The sequence below is a fragment of the Lithobates pipiens genome, unplaced genomic scaffold (assembly GCF_037356315.1).
Source record: "Lithobates pipiens isolate NorthernLeopardFrog02 unplaced genomic scaffold, aLitPip1_a1.2 Scaffold_25, whole genome shotgun sequence".
NCBI lineage: Eukaryota > Metazoa > Chordata > Amphibia > Anura > Ranidae > Lithobates > Lithobates pipiens.
In genome coordinates this window covers 34451877-34472792 of record NW_027507787.1, presented here as the reverse complement: position 1 = coordinate 34472792, position 20916 = coordinate 34451877, and positions in this window count along the sequence as shown.

Here is a 20916-nt window from a genome sequence, read left to right as displayed (position 1 = left end):
AGAAAAATTGAGCCTTAGGCACTGGTGCTGGTGCCACGACACTGCAACCTCTCCCATATACTCTAGTTTTATTGCAGGAATTAGCCCTGCTGCAAAGCATTGCATCAAAAATTGTAATTAAACACCCCTGTTAAACAGGGGCAGAAAAATTGGGCTGATGGCATCACCCAGAACCAGAAATGTTCTTCCAACATATCAGCGGAGGAGAAAGAGGATAGACAATCAACATAACAGGGCAGTCACTCAGCATCAGCATAGGCAGTCTTGAAGGGATGTGATATTTCAAAAATTATTCGGTTACATCAGCTTCAGGTGCTTGGTAGCTGTGGGTTATCCAACACTGATTCATCTTGATGAAGGTCAGTCGATCAACTGATTCGGTGGACAGGCGCACCCTGTGATCGGTAACAAAACCACCAGCAGCACTGAAGGTGCGTTCCGAAAGAACGCTGGATGCAGGACAGGCCAGTAGCTCAATTGCATACTGTGCAAGCTCTGGCCAGTGATCCATCCTCAAGACCCAGTAAGCCAGAGGATTTTCGGTGGGAAAGGTGTCCAAGTCTGACCTTGCCCCTAGGTATTCCTGCACCATGTAAATCAGATGCTGGCGATGGTTGCTGGAACCGATCATACCTTGGGGCTGCAGACTAAAAAATTGTCTGAAAGCATCAGTCAGACGGCCACCTTCTCCACCGCTCCTTCTGACCGATGCCTCAGCAACACGTTGTCCAGGACTAGGAGTTTGTAACCTCCCAGTCTCTGGAAACGCGTTGCACAGACCTTTCTGCAAGGCCTCCCGGAGATGTCTCATCCTCTGCTCCCTGTGCGATGGCAAGATAAGGTCGGCAACCTTACCCTTGTACCGTGGATCAAGGAGAGTGGCCAGCCAGTAATGGTCCCTCTCCTTGATCCGAAGAATACGAGGATCCTTCCGCAGGCTTTGCAGGATCAGGGAGGCCATGCAGCGTAGGTTAGCTGAGGCATTCGGTCCGGAGTCCTCTGGGTCACTAAGGACAACATGATCCGCAGCTACCTCCTCCCAGCCACGTACAAGTCCACGGGTTTCTTGGGACTGTAAATCATCCCTACAAGACTGCTGCTGCTGATGCTGAGTGCCAGCCTCCACCTCCATGCTGACACAATCATCCTCCTCCTCCTCTTCCTCCTCCTCATCCTCTTCCTGTGTAATGGGTGGCACAGCAGGAACGCTGTCTGGATAAAGTGGGGCCTTGAGAGGCAAGGAAGTCCTCCTCTTCCTGCCTCTGTTCTGCCTCAAGTGCCTTGTCCATTATTCCACGCAGTGTATGCTCCAAGAGGTGAACAAGAGGTACAGTGTCACTGATGCATGCACTGTCACTGCTCACCATCCTTGTGGCCTCCTCAAACGGTGACAGGACAGTGCATGCATCCCTGATCATGCCCCACTGGCGTGGTGAGAAAAAAACGATCTCCCCTGACCCTGTCCTGGTGCCGTAGTCGCACAGGTACTCATTGATGGCCCTCTGCTGCGTGTGCAGCCGCTGCAGCATGGCCAAAGTTGAGTTCCACCTGGTGGGCATGTCACATATAAGACGGTTCTTGGGCAGGTTCAACTCCTCTTGGAGCTCAGCCAGCCGAGCACAGGCATTAAATGATCGCCGGAAATGCACACAGACTTTCCTGGCCTGCTTCAGGACATCCTGTAAGCCCGGGTACCTGCCCAAGAACCGCTGCACCACCAGGTTAAGAACGTGAGCTACACAGGGCACATGGGTCAGTTTTCCCTGTCGGAGGGCGGAGAGGAGGTTGGTGCCATTGTCGCAAACCACCATTCCTGGCTTAAGCTGGCATGGCGTCAACCACCCCTCGGCCTGCCCCTGCAGATCTGACAAAACATCCGCCCCAGTGTGGCTCCTGTCCCCCAAACAAACCAGCGCAAGCACGGCATGGCATCGTTTTGCCTGCGTACTTGCGTAGCCCCTGGAACACCTACGAAGCACCGCTGGTTCTGAGGACAGAGCACTGGAAGAGGCCATGGAGGAAGAAGAAGAGGAGGGGGTGGAGGAGAGAGGTGTGTCACAACCAATAGTAGCATTTTGGAGGCGTGGTGGCGGAACAACCTCCAACACTACTGCACCTTGTCCTGCATCCTTCCCAGCTGCCAGAAGAGTGACCCAATGGGCCGTGAAAGACAGGTAACGTCCCTGTCCATGCCTGCTGGACCATGAGTCAGCGATAATATGCACCTTACCGCTGACCGCCCTGTCCAGTGAGGCAAGGACATTGCCTTCCACATGCCGGTAGAGAGCCGGAATCGCCTTCCATGAGAAAAAGTGGTGTTTGGGGACCTGCCACTGAGGAACCGCACATTGTACAAACTCACGGAAGGGGGCTGAGTCTACCAACTGAAAAGGCAGCAGTTGAAGTGCTAGCAATTTAGCCAAGCTAGCATTCAACCGCTGGGCATGTGGATGGCTGGGAGTGAACTTCTTTCGCCGGTCCAGCAGCTGGGGCAGGGACATTTGCCTGCTATAATCGGACGTGCGTGTACTGCTAGCAGAGTGCCCGGAAGCACTTGGCTGTGACACACCTAATTCTACACCTTCATTCCTCTCAGAGCAGGTTTCAGAGAGGACTGAAGGTCTAGTGGGGTTGGAGATGCCAGCTGATGAGGAGCAAGTAGAGGTCCGCTTTGTTCTTTGGTGTGGGTCTTTGAGGTACGCTTGCCAACGAGCTGCATGGCAGGTCAACATATGTCTGGTCAAGCATGTGGTGCCCAAGCGGCTGATGTTTTGGCCACTCGAGATACGCTTGAGACATATGTTGCAAATAGCAGCGGTGCGATCTGATGCACTCGTCTCAAAAAAGGCCCACACCAAAGAACTTTTAGAATAACGCGCAGAGGCAGCGCCCTGCACAGGCGGAGCTCTGCGGTGTGATTCAGTCGGTGTGCTGCCCCTAAGCTGGCCCCCGGGGGGCATCCTGCCCCGTTGGACATGTGCCCCCTCCTCCTCCTCCTCCTCCTCCTCTCTCCTACCAGGCACCCACGTGGAGTCAGTGCCCTCATCATCCCCTCCCTCTTCATCGCTGTAGCAAACCTGGCAGTATGCTGCAGCTTGTGGAACATGACTGCCAGATTGCTGTCCTTCTTGAGCATCCCCTCTCTCTGCATTCACGCTACTGCCTTCCTCTAGCTGAGTATTATCATCAGAGCCTACAAAACACTGGGCATCCTCCTGGAGCATGTTACCAACACTGTGCTCAAAGAGTTCAAGAGAATCCTCGGGAGGACGTGGTGGGTCTAGGGAAGGAGTCACTGATGATGACATTGAGACGAGGGAAGACGATGCGTTGGCAGCTGCTTTGCTAGTACCCTGAGACTGGGTGGGTGAGAGAGGATGAGGAGGATAAAGAGGGCTTGGTCATCCACTCTACCAAGTCGTTAGCATGTTGCGGCTCAACATGTCCAGCTGCCGAAAAGAAGGACAAGCGTGTCCCATGGCCACGTGCTGATGATGACGATGCACCGCGTCCACGACCAGCACTGTTGTCTCTAGACACAGAGCCTGCTTGCCCTCTTTTATCGGCTCGCGCCTGTCTTCCTCTCCTTGCTGGCCTTCCAGACATGGTAATGGCCTGAAGGGAGTTGGGTAAAACAGCAATTGGGTAGTGTATATTGTGCTGGAGGCACACAACACCCACTAACTCCTGCAGATGCCTTTATTATAGAACACCAGCAATAAAGGGTAGATAAAGGGGTATACTGTACTGGAGGCACACAACACCCACTAAGCCCTGCAGATGGCTCTATTAGAGAACAGGAATAAAGGGTAGATACAGGTGTATATTGTGCTGGAGGCACACAACACCCACTAACTCCTGCAGATGCCTTTATTATAGAACACCAGCAATAAAGGGTAGATAAAGGGGTATACTGTACAGGAGGCACACAACACCCACTAAGCCCTGCAGATGGCTCTATTAGAGAACAGGAATAAAGGGTAAATACAGGTGTATATTGTGCTGGAGGCACACAACACCCACAAACTCCTGCAGATGCCTTTATTATAGAACACCAGCAATAAAGGGTAGATAAAGGGGTATACTGTACTGGAGGCACACAACACCCACTAAGCCCTGCAGATGGCTCTATTAGAGAACAGCAATAAAGGGTAGATACAGGTGTATATTGTGCTGGAGGCACACAACACCCACTAACTCCTGCAGATGCCTTTATTATAGAACACCAGCAATAAAGGGTAAATACAGATGTATACTGTGCTGTGCTGGAGGCACACACAACTTCCAATAACTCCTGCAGATGGCTCAAATAGAGAAGAGCTATGTAGGTGGATATAGCGGTGTGTACTGGGTACAGAGCACGCAGACAGCACGCACAAGCTCCTAACACTGACTGCAAGGTCTATTATAAAAAATAGATATATCGCTAGCTATATAGGAGAGGTGAATATAGCGGTGTATACTGCGGTCAGGGCACGCAGACAACAACCACTACAGAAGAGCAAGATCGAAAAATCGGCCGATAACGATCGGTATATACTGTGTTGAAGGTACACAGAACACCCACTAACTGCTTCAGACGCTGGCGGCCTTATATAGTGTGGGGCGTGTACTACACAGCCTGCGCTATGATTGGCCACAGGCATCCTGCCTGTGGCCAATCATGGCTCTCCTTGCTGCGGGCGCTGTGATTGGCCAAGCATGCGGGGTCACAGCGCATGCTTAGCCAATCATGAGCCAGCAATGCACTGAACCATCGCAGTGCATTGTGGGCCGTGAGCGCCACACGAATTTGGCGCGAGTGGCCCATATTGTTTGGAATTCGCTGAACGGGCGAACAGCCGATGTTCGAGTCGAACGTATGTTCGACTCGAACACGAAGCTCATCCCTAGTGGACATTAGCAAGTCATTTAGCAACCTCATCTATAGTGGTGGGGTTGAAAGAGGGCAGTAATGTACCTGTGGGCATGAAGTGTAAAGCATGGAGGGTATCTGAACAGTAGAGATCTCCTGGCGAATTGTATCAATCTTCTGTTTGAAGTGATTGGCGATCTCCTAGGCAGTGAGTGAGTTGGCGGGTGGAGGCGGTAGAGTATGAAGTAGAGAGTTGAAGGTAGAGAAGAATTGACGGGGATGGAATGGTAAGTTGCTAATGAGAGTGATAAAAAAGGTCTGCTTGGTAGTGAGGAGGCTGGAATTTTATTTTTGGAGGGCATTGTCATGGAGATCCTGCCAGAAATCTGAGCCCCAGGGCCTCTGGCTCGCGCCCGCCATTAAGCCTGTCTGTCACAGACAGTCCGCTCTGTCTGCTCTACAGTATTGTGTGCCTGAGAACCTGATCTGAAGTACTTACCTGTGATTTAGACCCGGCTTGTCTGTGACCTACCTGCTATCTGCCTGTACCCGACCCCGGCCTGTCTGTGACTACTCTCCTGCCTGCTCCCTTGTACCTTGCTGCGAGTCCGATACCTGACCTTGTCCTGTCTGTGACTACTCTTCTGCCTGCTCCCTTGTACATCGCTTCCAGCCTTCCAGATACCTGACCCGGCCTGTTTGACGATCCTATCTGGTAAGCTGATCCAGTGTGCTGAGCTGATCCCATCTGCTAAGCTGATCCAGTGTGCTGAGCTGATCCCATCTGCTAAGCTGATCCAGTTTGCTGAGCTGATCCCATCTGCTAAGTTGATCCAGTTTGCTGAGCTGATCCAGTTTGCTGAGCTGATCCCATCTGCTAAGCTTATCCAGTTTGCTGAGCTGATCCCATCTGCTAAGCTGATCCAGTTTGCTGAGCTAATCCAGTTTGCTGAGCTGATCCAGTTTGCTGAGCTGATCCAGTTTGCTGAGCTGATCCAGTTTGCTGAGCTGATCCAGATTGCTGAGCTTATCCAGTCTGCTGAGTTGATCCTGTCTGCCAAGCTGTTCCTGTCTGCGGAGCTGACCCAGTCTGTTCATCCCTTCCGGTCTGTTGATCCTGCCAGGCATCCGTGCCCCTCCTTACTCCTGTGTCCCCTGTTACCTTACCAGGGAACCAGTAGTGGGAGTCGTAAGGGAGGCCTCCCTCTGCAATTAGGGCTCAAAACCACTAGGTATGTGACAGGCGTATTTATATTGGTTGAAATCTTTCTGAGACTCAGTCTCACGCCACAGGCGCTCATGAGCACAACTATGTTTTTTCAAACTTCTAGTACATCTGTTTGCCAAGGTTGAAGGAGTGGAGCATGATTCTGTGTGTAGTGGGGAGAGCCAGTGAGTCCAGTGAGGCTAGAAGTGAAGTGTTGTAGACAGAAGTGGCTAGGTTGGTGCAGGATAGGGGTGAGATTTTGTCGTAGAGGTTGTCGATAGCAGAGTAGAGAAGATAAGGGTTGAGATGACGTAGGTTTCTGCGGGTAACTTTTAGGTGGTTAGAGGAAGAGGAGGTGGAGGAGAGGGAGAGAGAGTGAAACTAATAAGGTGGTGATCAGAGAGAGGGAATGGATAGTTAGAGAGGTTGCATGGAGAGTAAAGGTGAGAGAAAACGAGGTCAAGGGTATTGCCTTCAGAGTGAGTAGGAATGTGTGTCCACTGCTTCAGGTCAAAGGAGGAGGTTAGACTGAGAAATTTGGAAGTGGCAGGAGTGTTAGTATTAATAGGGATGTTGAAGTCCCAGAGAATGATTGTGGGGATTTCAGAAGAAAGAAAGTAGGGTAGACAAACAGCAAAGTCATCAAGAAAGGTTGATATGGGTCCAGGGGGCCTGTAGATCACAGCTATCCTTATGCAGAGTTCCGCCGAAACGGACTTGCCTACACACGATCACACCAAAGTCCAACCGTCTAGTACGAGGTCCGACGAGACTATAAAACGGAAGTACAATAGCTTGTATGCCACCCTTTGTGCTCCTTCTGCTAATTTCGTGTTTATCTTGTGTTATTAGAAGTTTGGTGAGAGACGATTTGCGCTTTTCAGATTCGCACTTTTCAGACTCGTGTTTTTCAGATCGTTTAACTGTTGTTCAGTTTGTGCTTGTGAGGTTTGTATCTGCTTTTTGGTGCATGCAGTCAGTTCGCATTGGTTTATTCCGTGTGTTCTTGTCTGCTCGTTGCTGATTTTCAGCTCGCTCTTCACAGGCCTTGCTGTTCTTCAGTACGTTCTATTAAGTTCTTTCTGACCAGCCGACCATTTTGAAGCCATGTTGCATGTACGTACTCATTGTAGAGTTCGTGCTTTGCTTGGGCTTGGTGTTGTAGTTCATTCTTCAACCCAAGCCCAGTCCATGAACAGGCTGGGGAGGAATTCATGGATGAAGAATTGGTTGCTCCAGCGTGACCAATTCTCCCACATGCCTTTGCTTTGTGAGATCCGTGAGAATAATCTTGACGATTTCAGGAACATTCTCAGGATGATGGACCCCATTTTTCACCGTCTGTTGGCTTTGTTGACCCCTTATATCAGCAGGCAGGATACTTGCATGAGGCAAGCCATCACTCCGGAGCAGAGGCTAGTTGCCACGTTGCGGTACTTGGCGACTGGGAGAAGCCTTTAGGACCTCAAGTTCTCGATGGGCATCTCCCCCCAGGCTCTTTATAACCCCCCCCCCCCCTTAAAATGTGTCCAAATGGTCTGTGTGTCCTTAAATTAATTTTGAGCCCCCCTTAAATTTTATCAACGGGCCATCAGAGAATCTGATTTTCGTCCTTAAATAATACTTAAAATAAATGTTATACTGATGTTGGGCAAGAATGTTTTTAGTGTAATGTGCTTGCAGTGTTATGTGCAAAAGTACTTATATTTTTTTTTCTTGTTTTGACTCCCCAGTTTCCTTCAACGCCACAGGAATGGCAGACTGTGGCCTCCCATTTTGCCACCCTTTGGGACTTTCCCAATTGTGGAGGGGCTATAGATGGGAAGCACGTCCACATTGTGCCACCACCCCATTCGGGGTCATACTAGTTTAACTATAAGGGGTTTCATAGTATCGTGTTAATGGCGGTGGTGTCGGCACAATATGAATTCCTGTATGTGGACGTAGGGAACAATGGCCGGATGTTGGATGGAGGAGTCTTCGCCCAGACGGAGTTCTACCAGCGTCTCCAGAGTGGTGGTCTAGAATTGCCACCTGATGCAGATAACGTGGAAGGACTCCCCTTTGTCTTCATTGCAGATGCAGCCTTTGGTGTGGGCGAGCACCTGATGAGGCCATTCCCCCAATTGACCCTCCCACCGGAGAGGAGGGTTTTTAACTACCGGCTGGCCAGAGCGAGAAGAGCTGTGGACAATGCCTTCAGGATAATGGCCAGCCGGTTCCACCTGTTTCAGGCAGCAATCCACATGGCAGAATACAAACTTAAAGCGGAGGTCCACCCTAAAATGGACCTTCCGCTCATCGGAATCCTCCCCCCCTCCGGCGCCACAATTGGCACCTTTCAGGGGGGAGGGGGTGCAGTTACCTGGATAATCCAGGTAACTGCACCCACTTCCGGGATAGCTCTCTGCGGAAAGGGGCGTAGATTACGCCCCTTTCCGCAAGTGCCCGCCCCCTTCCGCAAGTGCCCCGCTGCCTACTGGGAAACACACAGATCCCAGAGGCAGCGGGGACCGTCCTTATTGCGCAGCGGAACTCGCGCATGCGCAGTAGGGAACCGGGAAATGAAGCCGAAAGGCTCCATTTCCTGATTCCCATACCCAAGATGGCGGCGGCAGCACCCGAGTGACGATCTAAAGATCGGCTTCGGGTGCCGACATCGCGGGCGCGCTGGACAGGTAAGTGTCACTATTTTAAAAGTCAGCAGCTGCAGTATTTGTAGCTGCTGGCTTTTAAAAAAAAAAAAAAACGCGGAGTCCCGGCGGACTCCCGCTTTAATCATATCGTCCTAACATGCTGCATCCTGCACAATTTTTGCATCAGTTGGGCCTGAGGCCTGACTTTAAGACAATCCTCTGATGGGTCTGGATACTGGCCATACTGGCTTGGCCCCCCAAAGCGGCGTGAAGTTCCGGATAAATATTTTACTTTTTTTACGGGTGTATGGCCATTGCAATGCCAGACAATGTCTAATTTTTATCAATAATAATAAAAAAAATCTAGAAATGTATTTATTGTTTGCTTTTCTTTTTGGCTCTCCTAGTGCACTTGTAGTGCCAAGTGTATTTTCCTTTAGTAAATAAGCCCCATTGTCACTGTAAACAGCAAATAACTTACAAAACTGGTATTGAGCATTGAAAGAAGAAGCCACACATTGTCGATTATCAAACTTTTTAATCTGTGCACATTCATATGTGCGTTTATAAAAAAAAAAAGTGTATATATATATATATATATATATATATATACATATATATATTGATATTGCCTTCGTCAGATGGGGTGATGTCACCCCTGTAAAAGCCAAATTTTGAAGATGCACACAAATTAGGATTCCAAATGGGTTATGTCAACATGTGCTATCTCCCATCATGGGGAATCAATGGACGTGTTTTGTAGGTGCAAACCCTTCCTCTCACCTATTAGTGTTATGAGGTAGGGGTTGCACCCACAAAACATGTACATTGATATCCCGATGGCAGATAGCACATGTTGACACACAGTGTGCATCTTCAAAATTTCACTTTAAAAAAAAAAAAGTAAAAACATGTATTTAGAAATATGCAGGCATACATAGATCACCTGAAGCTGGGGTGTCAGACATTCATCTGGTGGGGTGCCCATCTCACCCACTTCCTCAACCTCTCCTTCCTGCAGATCCTCGGGGGGGCTTGGACTGATTTCCCAATCTTGTTGGTGATGTGGGGGTCCCTGGTGTCCTCTGAGTGGTGTCCTTCGAGTCTTTTCTGCCCTATGAGAATGAAACAAAAAGGTATACTTAGCACAAAGATATTTGAGTCCAGAAATAAGAATATGAAACATTGCTTAGAAGTGGTGTACAATTGTCTGTTTGGGAAGAGATCCAAGTTGAAGACATGATTAAAATTCCCTTTTAACCAAACTGCAATACTTACCTTTTTTGGTCAAGTTTCACAGATGGAGACACCCCAATTATCCCCTGGAGCCCCTGTGTGGGTTACCCTAAAAAATGTTCTCTGGTGTCCCACACTAGTGCTCCTGAGTCCAGATGTGTAAACAGCTGCTGTGTCCTCTTCTTACATTACACTGAATCAAGTTTGCAATTCATTCTAGTTTCAAAGACATCTACACAACAATATCCTAAACTTTTTTTAATAAGACAAATTATCATGACCAAAATGCAGGTATAACCCTGTACCAGCTAAATACATCATATTTACGAACGATTACTAACGAAAGATGTACCCACGAACATGAAAGTAGCCATTGCAAACTGTACAACAATAAAGAAAAGCACATGGAGCAGTGTGTAAGTTAATAATCAGAATAGGAACAGACGACAAGTACTTACTTTTTTGAAGCACTTTCTTTATTCTGCTGTACTGATTTGGCTCCCCTCAGTTTAAGGTCGGGCCAGCGTTTACTCAATTGGTCTTTGGAGCGTCGTACAACAAAATTCTGCTGCAAGGTCTTCACAACTTTGGCCTTCCGCAAATTCGGCTGAGTGTACAATCCATGCTTCCCATCATAATCGTTCCTCCGCAAGGTCTCCACCATCTCTTCAAAGGCCATATTGGAGGCCTTAAATCTCTTCTTCCCGGATCGGGACGTTTTCGGGCTCTGGGCTTTCCTCATTACTGGAAGAATTAACCAGCTGTGTCTCCGCCATGTTGCTATTACTGCACACTGTAGAGAGAAGGAGCGGGGAATATTCATGAAAAAAAATGTCAGGGGCGGGTGACACAGGCGGAGTTTTACACATGTGCACTGTATATAAAGTTAACACTCAAGTGCTGTATGTACGTACGTTCTGTGTGTAGAGAGAAGGCGGGGAATATTCATGAAAAGAACATCAGGGGCGGGCGACGCAGGCGGAGTTTCACACATAAAAAGAAAATCTACAATGTAGCGCTGAAAAAGTAATGTAAAGTGTATGGACCTAAAATAGAAAGTCCAAATCTCAAATTCATAAATGAGTCTTTAAAGTTTGTTAAATACAAATGTAAAGCTCAGATGTGATAATTCACGATGAGTGTAAACCAAAAGGTGAATGTGTAATGTGCCACACAATGTGTGTGCCAAGAAGTCCCGGACCCTCTTCACTTCAGTGACATCCAAATAAGTAAAAATGGGTACTCTTACCAGAACAGCTGAACCAGTGCATGAACTCTAGGTCATACAGGCATGTATGAATGGAGCTTCATTGAGACCACACCGATCTATCCGCCACTGAAAGGACTGTAGATCTTCAGACCAGCAAGGGAACAATCCACATCATCACGGGCGCTCAGATCTTCCACGAACCCACTAGACCAGTGCATAGACATTAGGTCCTAAAGGCGTCAAAAGATGGAACTTTGATAAGACCACACCGATGGGGATCCTCACACCAGCAAGGGAATCTGCATCACGATCTGCGTCTCCACGAAAGCTCTAATCCTCCCCTCCAAAGATCACAAGATGAAAGGAGGGCAAATCCAGCCAGTAGTTGGGCAATATATGGAACCAAACTCGTAATAAGGATCATATGAAAAAGACAAAAGAAAAACAGCCTCCCATAGTGTAGGTTAAACAATAAGGAAAGAGCTGTTTATTGGCATAGAACCATTATAAACAGAACATTAAAAAATGAATATAAAAATATAAAGAAAACGTGATCACATATTAAAAAGCAATACAGGGAACAAGATAACCTCTCCCTACGCGTTTTGTCCACTAGGACTTCAAGATGCCCCTGTTGAAACCTATCTAACTTTTTACTGACAGGCCATACTTAGACAGTCATTGCAGTTATGCTGACCTGCCTGAGCATATAATTTACTTGCATTTACACCAATTTTCTCTAGATTACCCCCTGCGGGTCCTGTGATGGACTTCCACTGATGCCCTTTGTTAGGTGAACCCTTCTCCTTGAGGTTCGGGGCATTCCATCCAGGGTGGGAGCTATTTTAAGGATCAGGATCCACCTCCTGAGTCTTTCGTCGGGTGTGAGGAGATACGAGGTAGCGCTTATTCTGTTTTCCTGAGTTCTATCAATGTTTTTATCTATTGTTTAAATCAGGGGTTGACAAATTTGCTTGGAATCTAGGAGCCAGCTAAAAAAGTTAGGAGCCAGGTCCGTGACGGCGATCTGGACCTGTCCCTGGCCTGACATGGAGACGAGTGAGGGGAAGATAGCCCCCAGCCCCCCACCTGTCTCCAAGTCATTGCCCATAGCTCTTAGAGGGACATTTTTAAATTGCATTTTAGTGTAAATATGAGATGTGAGGTCTCTCTGACCCCAGATCTCATATATAAAAGAGGACCTGTCATGCTTTTTTTCTATTACAAGGGATTTTTACATTCCTTGTAATAGGAATAAAAGTTACACACATTTTTTTTTTTTTAAAAGAACAGTGAAAAAATAAAAAAATAAAAGTTAAAATAAGAAAAAAAAATTGTTTTAAATGTGCCCTGTCTTGCCAAGCTTGCGTGCAGAAGCGAACGCATATATGAAAGCGGTGTTCAAACCACACATGTGAGGTATCGCTGCGATCGGTAGAGTAAGAGCAATAATTCTAGCCCCAGACCTCCTCTGTAACTCAAAACGTGCAACCTGAAGAATTTTTTAAACGTCGCCTATGGAGATTTTAAAGGGTAAAAGTTTGTCGCCATTCCATGAGCGGGCGCAATTTTGAAGCGTGACATGTTGGGTATCGATTTACTCGGCGTAACATTATCTTTCACAATATAAAAAAAAAAAATTGGGCTAACTTTACTGTTGTCTTTTTTTTTTTATTAAATAAAAAAATTTTCCCCAAAAAAAGTGCGCTTGTAAGTCCGCTGTGCAAATATGGTGTGACAGACAGTATTGCAACGACCACCATTTTACTCTCTAGGGTGTTAGAATAAATAATAAAAAAAAATAAATATATATATATATATATATATATATATATATATATATATATATATATATATATATATATATATATATAAATATAATATAATATATATATATATATATATTTTTTTTTTTTTTTGTTTAGGGGTTCTAAGTAAAGGGATGGAGAAAGACTGGCCCATTAGCATTGTTGGTTGTAATTCCAACGGCCACCACAAGAGGGCGCCAGATTCCAGAAGGAACCATAGGATCACAGAAGGCCTCAAAGCCGGGGGCTCAATTACCGGCCGCCTGCGGCGCGGCCCGACGCGATCGCGCGGGGGGGGGGGTCCACGGAGACGGGATACCCCCAGCTATGCTGCCCCAGGCGCAAGGTCGCTGATTCTAGTCGCCAATGCGACCTGGCGACCGGGTTATGTCGAGCACTGGTTTAAATGGATGCATTTGTGACGTACCGAGCTTCTGATACAGGGTCAGTACAACATAGGTCTTACTCAATGTCAGTATGCCACTGTGACTATAACCACTGTGTCTTGTGCATTAGCCATGTATTCTTATGTTATTTTTTTCTTTATAGATTTAAACTATATTTATGCTGATCCATTTCCCTGAAGAAGAGTTTGAAACACTCGAAACGCATCAGAATATATTACCTGTATTTTGCTCTTTGTGTTCATTGTTATTGCATCATGGCTTGCTTTTTGTATCTATACACTCAAACATACCCCTTTACTAGATGGGTTGTCGTTTGCCCATATTACTAAATTTTTTATACAAAGTAAAATAAAAACCTTTGTTTTAAAGTAATGCATTGCTTACTAAGTATTTGTCCTGTCCTTTTAAAGTCCCGCTGAGGCACCCTTTTCCAATCTACAATTTAACTGGGATGTGCTTCAGGCCATTTCCAGACCATTTGAAGCACTTCCACCCCCCCCTTCCACCCTTCCCTCTACCTCTGCAGAGGCTGATGAGGAGCAACCTGGGCCTTCCATCCTGGAAGAAGCGGATGCGCCCAGCTGGAGCCAGGTATATTATTTTTATACATATTTAGTGTCCTAATATTAATGATGTTAACTAGAGGTTATAATTTATTAACTATTAATAATTTTATCCAAAAAATGATGTATACATATCAATTGACAGTAGTGGCCAAAAAGGTTTGTCACCAGCTTGAAAAAATGGCAGAATGATACTGTTTTAAATGTATTAACGTTGAATTTGCAGGTCATGAGCTGAAAATTGTGTGTGATTGATGAACCAAAAAATAAAACTGTCCCTTTTTTATACACAGGATGAGATCAGCCAGGAGGAAGTTCTGGAAAGTGGCAGGCAGGAGGAGGCCGGGTCCAGTGTCAGCCAAGAGGTGGCCGGGCCCAGTAGGAGCCTCACCCAATTACAGGTGCCTCCCCTGCGCCTCCATTCAAAAAGGCCCAGGAAGGGGACGGTGACAGAAGAGGCATCACTCATTAGAGAGGCTACAAATGTCCCAAGGAGCTCCCCCGAAGCTGAAGAGGCCTATGGGTGCTATATAGCCAGCAGGTTGCCTGAATTGGAGAAGGACCAACGCGTCCAATGTGAACAAATTATTTTTGATGTCCTTCACAAGGGGCTGAGTGGCGAGTTAACTGCCAACAGCCAAATACATGATCAAACCCCGCCTCCATCTCCTCCTGCCACAAGTCCACCACCAGAGCCACAGCCTCCAAGGAAGGCTGCAGGGAAGGGTGCAGGGAAGGATGGAGCGAAGATAAGAAAGTGATGATCTGGCTTCAGTCTGGTCTGACAGAAGACGCAGGCTGGTGTAGTACCACAGCCTGGGGACATATATGTCATCTGCTGCTGGTCTTGATCTCTGCGATTCCTGGACCAGATTGTGCTCTCTATTGTATGGACTCCTCAAGATCCCAATTTTCTTTTCCACAGACTTGATGTGTGCCCTGGGGCCAAAAAGCTTCACAAATTCCTAAAGTTTCTCTAGCGTTGCCTTCATCTTTATTTTGTTATTTTGTTTTGTTTTATTTTAAGAAAATACTTGCCTATGTGTTTTTATTCAAATACATTTCTAAAAGACAATGTCAAATTAACAAGGGAAACCAACCTCCTTGAGATTCCAAAAAAAAATAAAAAAAATTTATTGTGGTAACTTGACACCAAAAAAAAAGATTTAAAAAAATGTTATTGGCATTCCTAATAGAAGCCAATTACAAGGTACTCATGAGACGGTACATGGTCCCAACGAGAATAGCAGCATGGGTTCCAGGTGCCTCACCACTGTGTTTCCGAGGCTGTGGGATAGAGGGCACAGATTTACATATATGGTGGACATGTCCCAAGGTAAAAAGTTTTTGGATCCGTATTTATAATCTTGTTTATTCACTTACACAGGTGAATTTACAAAAGGCTCCACATCAGGCCCTGCATGGGCAGGGAAACTTATAGCCTTTATCTTCACTCAGGATAGTGATTGCTAGATCATGGAGATCCCCCACGATTCCAATTAATTTAGTAAAATCAAAACTTTTGTGGATTATAAATGAACGCCTATCGGCAATCTTGTTAGATAAGCAATCTAGGTTCGAAAAAAATCTGGGAACCCTGGATCAAATATCTGTCTGACCCTCTGTGACAATAGGGGTCCGGACTGCTTCACGAGATAGAGTGCACTGGTTTCTCTAGTACTCTACCCTCTTCTCCTTTCCTCTTTTATCCTCTCCCATCTTTCCTTTTTATCTTCTTTGCTCTTCTTATATCACTCTCCTTTTACACACTACCCTGATCTCCAAGCAGAGAGAGGTACACCACAAATTCCGTGACCAACAACACGTTATAATTTAGCAAAGCATCACACACGGTAGTGTGGCTCTTAGAAAGTTTAGTCACCTTGATGTAGTGTGTTATAATTGTTCCTAACGAGGTTATATTGGAGAATCATTTTGCGGATTAGATCCTTTCAGCAGACTTGGTTGGAAGGGTAAACCAAAAAAAAAAAATCGATATTAGAGACGTGGGGGTGGGTGGTCTGGACCCTTCTCGGGCACAGTTAGATCCCAGTTGGGGTGCCCGGGCGGGGGGGGCGGAGCCCCCTACCCTTTCTTCAGCTGTTAATAGAGCATATGTGTTTTGCTTAGCCTCGTTTGCTTATCATACTTCACAGTTTCATATAAATTACTTCTACTACTGTATTATAACGAATGATAGATATGCCTAAGTTTATCTCTCTTGACTTGTAAAACTCTAAAAAAAATTAAAACATAAAAAAAGGTTATTGTGGTAACTTGACACACACAAAAAAAACTTTTGAAAAAAGATTTGAAACATTTGAAAAAGGTTATTGTGTTAACTTGACATACAAAAAAAAAATATGGAGATCACTAGAAAATATTTTTTAAATAATCATGAAAAAAAATCTTGATGAAATCCGAAATAATAAAAGATGACTACAAAAAAATATTTGAAAACATTATCATGGAGATTGAGCTTTTAAAAAATACAATATCATTCATGAGATCAGGAGCAATAATCCAGAAATCTGTTTGTGAGAACTCTGTGCTTCTGTCTAGTACTTGCTTCAGAGCATGCGTCGTTTTTGGTCCGTCATAACAGCATACAGACGAGCAGATTTCTCCATAGAAACTGGGTCTGGCGGAGTTCTGGCGTAAAGATTTGAAACATGTTCTATTTCTAAAGACCATCTGATTTTTCGACAGCAAAGGTCTGATGAAGCCCACACGATCGAAAAGTCCGACGGATTCCTTCCGTCTGACCTTTGCTGTTGAAAAGTCCGGTGGTGTGTACACGGCATTAGAGAAACCAGAATGAAAAGATGAATGCAGTGTGCTTCGAAAGAGGAGAGTGACAGAGAGGGAGGTGGTTGAAGTACCTGAAAGGTGCTATGTGGGACTAGAAGTATAGGTTTGAACTAACTAGTCCAAAAAACAAGGGTGGGATGTCAGAAAAGTAGGATTTTAATCATAGCAAACAAACCCTGTGGATAGATATTAACAGCATAAGGAAGTTAGCTACACCCCACAATGAACCAGAAGACATGTCATCCCCCTACAACTATTCCTGGCACCCTTCCACAGAGAGCCCAGGAAGCCTACACACTCCTGGATGAGGGTGTGATGACTGCTTCCTAAGGAACCAAGCACTAAGCTTTATAAGCCTAATGGCTAGCTGGAATGACCCATCCAGCTAAAATACTAGATGACATATCCATCCCGCTGCTTCTGAGTAACAAATATGTCCTAAAACTCATGTATCCCAATATCCATGGCATGAAACCAGTTATCTTTGGTGGTCTTACATATGGAGGGAACAAATCTTTTGTTCGCATAGAACGCCAAAGCTACCTCAGATTGCCACCCAGTATGGATAAAAACAGTACCCGTACTGGCCAGAAAGCCATAATGATTCCTCTCGGCACAAGACCCAGATCACGGCAAACCTCCTGACTGGGGAAAAAGAACCCATATAAAGGCTGCCTTCATGATTGAGACTTTACTCAAAACTTGGCTGAAAGAGATTCCATCTGGAGCAGCAAGCTGCCAAGGGGCCTTAAAGGCAGTGGCATAGCGTGGGTTGTCAGTGCCCGGGGCAAGGTAAGTAATTTGCGCCCCCTAACCCTAATGGACTTGTAGCAGTCTCTTTCACTAGTACAGTTGTACTGATTTACCAGACCACTACACAGACCTACCTGATCACTATACTGACCACTACATTGATCTACCTGATTCCTACACTGACCACTACACAGACACCTAGACTGACCTACCAGGTTCCTACCTGACCACTACACAGACCTACCTGACACCTACACTGATACCTGCACTGAACACTACACTAACGCCCACATCTGCACTGAACACTGACACCTGCACTGACCACTACACTGACCACTACACTGACACCCTACTATGGAAAGGGTTTTTTTCCACAGCCTTTCAGACAAACTTAAAATTTTTAAAATGGCAAAATAATACCTTAAAAGGGAACCTTCCATGAGTCAAACATGGCTATCTGCCTGGCTATCATGCTAATTATTTATCTTTAAAGTCCAATTCCAGCTCCACCACCCCACCATCTTTTATTCTGCAGCTCCCTTACATATTTTTTATGAAAAAATATTTTTGAATAAATACTGTATGTTGAAACATGTATGTAAAATGTGTTATGCAAGGACTCCTTAATTTTTCCTCTTCTTCCATGACGCTCCCTTCTCAAGGTTACAGAAAGTGATGCTGATGTCATGATGTAAGTGCCACTGGGTAAAGCATTGTACTACATGTTGGTGATGCATCCGCCATGGGTGAGTTCATGACTTTCTGGACTCACAGGTAATGGGTTAAATTATGATTGCCATTTTTTTATAGCTGGAAGAGTACAAGTGTTGGCAGGGGTGGACTGACCATTTGGCTACTCGGGCACTGCCCGAGGGCCCCGGGCCACTAGGGGGCCCCATCAGGGTTGCCAGTCTCAGTAAAACCAGGGACAGAATGTAAAAATAAATTTTTTTTTTTACATCTGTCTCTGAAATGTCCCTTACCAACATCCTTTTGGTCTAAAAATCCTGAGATTATAGCTGCCCCAACTCTCCAGTACCTTCTCAGTTAATAGAAACACGTCTGTGTATACTGTGCGTACATGTATGTGTATACTATGTGGTTGTATACTGTGTGTGTATACTGTGTGGCCCCATAATCTCTGATTGCCTGGGGGGCCCATAATCTCCTATTGCCCGGGGGCCCCATATTCTCCTATTGCCCGGGGGCCCCATGGGTTGTCAGTCCACCCCTGTGTGTTGGATCATGGGTTGGTGAGTCTTTGGTGGACAGGACCCAAGAGGTTAGTGCTGGAGGCAGGGCTACCTATTTTTATGAAAGGACTAGAATATAGTTTATATTAATATTTTTAGTCATTAGCCCTGAACAAATAGATAAGACATTATTTTTTTTGTTTTCCCTGATCAGTATGTTTGTTCCAGGCCTGGGCAACTATCATTTTCAAAAAGGAGTTTAGCAACTAGAGCCCCAAAGTCTTATAAAAGTTTACCTTAATCTACAAGTCTGTAAAGCCTGTCTCTGTCTTTGCCTTATGTTCTGTACAACTCTTTGGCTTTAAGGGTAGACGAAACATTTGTGAGTTGTATATTAATTTATGGGTTACCTTGCTGGCAACTCAGTGAATTTGTCATTTACTTATCCTGTCAGCATTTTTCATCCTGAATATTTCGAATTTATGGTAATGGTTTTATATTATACAGGTATTAAGGACAAATGAGTCTTACAAAATGACAGCTGTGAACGCAATTAAATGTCCGTATCAGCCCCTACAAAAATTGGAAACTAAGAAGAGGGAAAACATTCATCATTTATTTGTAGCTGTCCTGATCATGTGGAAATTAATACTCACACTGAAATCAATTTTACATAAGTGCCGATTCCGCAAAGAGGTTTAAAAAGTTGATAGGTCTACAGAAATGCCCAACAAGGGCAAATGCATGATTTATATCATGCCGTTTCATCAAAATGGCATATTCTATATATGCATTGTATGTACCGTATATACTCGAGTATAGGCCGACCCGAATATAAGCCGAGGCCCCCAATTTACCCCCAAAAAACTGGAAAAAATTATTGACTCGTGTATAAGCCGAGGGTGAGACATGCCTGTCCATCCCTGTGTGTCCGTCCATCCCTGTGGGTCCATCCATCCCTGTGTGTGTGTCCATGCATCCGTGTGTGTGTGTGTGTGTGTCCATGCATCCGTGTGTGTGTGTGTGTGTGTGTCCATGCATCCGTGTGTGTGTGTGTGTGTGTGTGTGTGTGTGTGTGTGTGTGTGTGTGTCCGTGCAGCCTACCTGTGTCCAGCCTGCCTGTGTCCATCCAGCCTGCGTCCCGTCCAGTCTGCGTCCCGTCCAGCCTGCGTCCCGTCCCGGCCCGTCCCGGCCCGTCCCGGCCCGGCCCGGCCCGTCCCGAGCCGAGCCTCCGTCCTTCAGCCTTCTCCGTCTTCGTCGGCGGCCATTCTAGGATTCAAAAGCCGCGCCTCCGTCGGTGATAGGCGGAACACTCAATTTCCCACTGACTGCTGTTCCGCCTATCGGATGTCCGTGATAGGCGGAACACTCAATTTCCCAGCAGCCTGTGTTCCGCCTATCACGGGCATCGTCTCATCCTCGTCCGTAGTACGAGGATGAGACGATGCCCGTGATAGGCGGAACACAGGCTGCTGGGAAATTCAGTGTTCCGCCTATCACAGGCGAAGGCGGAGCCGGAGGCGCGGCTTTTGAATTCTAGAATGGCCGCTGTCTGTCTGCTCGACACGCTGATCGAGCGGGCAGACAGCGATGACTCGAGTATAAGCCGAGGGGGGCACTTTCAGCCTCAAAAAAGAGGCTGAAAATCTCGGCTTATACTCGAGTATATACGGTACATGAGATGACATGGCCTGGCAAAACTGCCTGCTCTTAATTGGTAGGAACTACCTAATTCTCCAGACCTGTAAATGCGTGTCTGTTGAAGAATGGACAGATATAAATGATGGGGCTTGGGCATAGCCAGAGGGCAATTTAGCATGTTGCATTCTTTGACGTTTATTAACCACTTAAGGACAGAGCCTCTTTCTGAGATTTGTTGTTTACAAGTTAAAAACATTTTTTTTTGCTAGAAAATTACTTAGAACCCCCAAACATACTTTGTATACACGAGCAGAATGTCCCACAGAAAAAGTCAGATGGCAGCTTTTCATCGTATATTCCAGCATGTGCATGCCTCATTGAACTTTTTTTTTATGAAAATTCTAAGTGGCCTAGAAATAGAACATGTTTTAAATATTTCCGACGGAACCAATTCCTATCGGGAAAACCGTTCCTCTGTATGCTGTTCCGACGGACCAAAAACGACGCATGCTCTGAAGCAAGTATGAGACAGAAGCGCTCGGTGTAGTAAAACTAGCATTCGTATTGGAGCTAGCACATTCCTCACGCTGCTAATT